Source organism: Sesamum indicum, linkage group LG7, assembly GCF_000512975.1.
Source record: "Sesamum indicum cultivar Zhongzhi No. 13 linkage group LG7, S_indicum_v1.0, whole genome shotgun sequence".
Taxonomy (NCBI): domain Eukaryota; kingdom Viridiplantae; phylum Streptophyta; class Magnoliopsida; order Lamiales; family Pedaliaceae; genus Sesamum; species Sesamum indicum.
The window spans coordinates 2776125-2779601 of record NC_026151.1 but is presented as its reverse complement, the minus strand read 5'-3'; positions in this window follow the sequence as shown (position 1 = coordinate 2779601).

Sequence of the window (3477 nt, the reverse complement as noted above, 5' to 3'; positions counted from 1 at the left end):
TTATTATTTAAAAAATTATAAATATCCATTTGAAATTAATGATCATCTAATAAATATCTTATCGCGACAATTCATTATAGGGAGTATTTATTAGACAATCATTAATTTCATATGATATTTATACTTATGACAAACCCATAAAAAACCATTATAAATCAGTTTTTCTTTTTTTGAGAAGAAATCAGTGGTTTCGGCTCTAATTACCACCACATGTCAGTAAATGATTCGAAAATCAAGATGTCAATTACAATCTCATCGTATATAAAGAAAATCAAACCCACAATTATCTAATCTGAAATGACTCGCAATTACCTACTAAACCAACAAATGTTCAAATTTTTTAGAGTAATTACCGTATTTATAACATATTATAAAACAAAATTCTGACATATTTTGAAATGAAAAGGTCATACGTTGATATCACCTGTCCTAATTTCCTAAAGAAATGGTTGGATGATTTTGCACCAAACAATGGTAAATATCTCCGTCGCTTTAATGGGAATTTCTACTGTTTTTACTCACAGAGATTCTAACGTTTCTCTTTGCTTTTAAAATTTATGTATTTGATTCGTTACATCACTAATTCAAATAAACCAACATGTTCAAACACTATTATAAAAATAAATAAACACTATTTTCGTTGTGGTCGAACTCACAATCTTCAGATTCCTTTTTAATTTTTTTCACTGTTGATTATAGCGTTTACGTACTGTCAAGATTGAAACCTCAAAATTCTTCGTTTAATAAAAATATGTCTTGAGTTTCAATCCTCTTTGTTTTTCACTGTATGTTTAATGTGGAATATTATATTAATTTTCATACGTTTTATATATCAAATAATATGACCAATAAAATTTTATTTTTTTTAATTTTATTTTCTAGGAAAAAAAAAAAAAGAAAAACCCATTTGGTTCAGAAAAATCAGGTTTATAGTAAAGTATAATATAATGGGTGGGAAGTCGCTTTTGCAACAAATATTACATTACATGACAAATAATGTTTGGACAACATTAAAGAATCAATTGGTGTTATGGAAAATACAAATGAAGTCCTCTGCTCTGAAACTGCTTCTCCATTTCTATGAATAAATATTGTACAATTCATATAGTCACATCAACCCGTGTTCCTCTCCAGCTCATCAGTAACTTATATTTATTCAGTACACGTATGCATATACATCCCGTATTAGTTGTACATATACAGCTTTACTGATTTTTAGTTCCAAAACTTCTTCTTTTTAGCGAGACGAGAGCTTTAACGGCTTATAAACTCCAAAACTCTCTCGTCCTTAATAGGACAAAAGTGTACATTTTCTTTTTACAGGATTGAAGTCAAAGTGAACAAATACCTCGCTACGAGACTCGATGGACTAAGAGCACCTCTCCTGTAAGCCGACAATACCTCTCGCAAAGAGACACCAACCAAGTTACAATAGTACTGAAATAAAATAAAACAGATACAACTTGTCAAATTTATATGATACTTATGTTTTTATTATTGCTTAATTATATGAAAAATATCGTTAATTTACTGATTTTGGTTTTATGTAGTGAATATTGAACAATATTTGTAACTATTTGAAAAATTTTAATCACACAAAGTTATCAAGAAAATGATTTAATGTTATTAACCAGTAGAAATATTTATTAAACTGCAAAAGTTTACATTTAAATATAGGGTAAATTACATCGACCTCTCTTGAGATTTGGCTAATTACGAATATCCTCTCGTTGTTTGAAAAATTATAAATACCCCCTGATGTTTGATGAAATTATGTAATCCTTGGATGGATGTATGAAATTATCAATTTTGCCCTTACTATATTTTTTTTTATTTATTTAAATTAAAAATTTATAAAAAAATCGAATGGGATGGATGACAAAATTTTAAAAATTATAAAAAAATTATCCACTTAGTCCATAAAAAAATAAAAAAAATATAATTTTTACTTCACAAGGGAATTTTGGTCAGTTTACTATGAAAAAAATGGATGGAAACCTAATGGATTGGGCTAATTTTTAGACGGTCGTTAAAATCAACGAGTATTGGTAATTTTTCAAACAATGAGGGGATATTTATAATTATGTCAAATCTCAATAGAGGTTGTTGTAATTTATCCTTAAATATAAATGGAAAAAACAATTATTTCAAAAATCTAACTTTTACTTAGACGCTCAATTCCATCAATTGAATTAGGTATTGAACATATATGTATACATAGATATATATTTCCAACTTTAGAAATATATTTCCAACTCTGATGCTCGACATTTTTGCATCTTTACTTTGAGTCATAATCGTGATTGATTATGGACACTTTTTAAAAGTTAATTCTGACACTTTATCAGTGCTTTGAATTGAAGCAAAACCTAATTTAATTAACCTATATTCAATTCTTTCACAAGTCTCGTTCAAATAATAATGTTGATGTTAATGTCGAGTTTTATAAATGTAGTTGTATCTGTATTTTTTTAATTTTCTTTGCGTCTATTTTTTATATTTGAATGTATTGAATAATATAATAAATTTTATATAATAATATATATAGGAAAAAAATGACTATTGGCTACAATTTTATAGTTATGGGCTTAGATCGGGGTAAATATTTTTTACTGATCACGATTCCACCAAGAAAAAGTTATTTGTCATGGCTAAGAACTATGAAAAAGCTTTAGTCACTCTCGCAGATACCACGGCCAACAACTGTTGTATGATCATAGTCAATGACTATTTACTACAGCTGTTTTATTTTTAACTATGACAATTAATCATGATTAAATATTGCAATTTTTGTAGTGATGGGTTGTTTCAGTGAAACAATTGTTTAGCTTATTCATGAAAATATATATAAAATTAGTCTAGTGAAATGGGATGGATGTGAACTGATATATAATTCTGATTTGGCTGATGATAACTTTAAATAAGTGCAACTACCAACCCAAGTTTCAGCTGTTAAGTGAAAGTGATAAATTATTATTCATGAGATAAGTATCTATATCTAACGTCACCTGACAATTATAATAATTATTTAGTAATTATTAATATCAAATAACTATATCTAATTCATTCATACTATTAAAGTAGAACAATACTTACTATTAAAGTACCATAACATCCCACGAGTTAGTGGTTTCGAACCCATGACATCAAAATCATGAGGACTCAGTTCCGCTCATCGAGTTAGGCCTTATCGGCCAAGTTTTAAGTATTTCTAAAGATCTTAACTATACCATAAAGTCATATTTAGTTTTAATTTAATTACAATATCACCTTTTCAACTTCGATCACCAACACGAATCAAGACATACCATAAAAAATATAACTACATCACTTACTGGTTCGTGTAAAAATAATCTACCAACACAACTTTTACATCAGTAAATAGAATTAATCATACAACCATATAATCAAAAGTGACCCATTATTAATTACCAATTGAACCAACAAGTGTTTTGCTAGGATTTTTTTTGGGAAAAA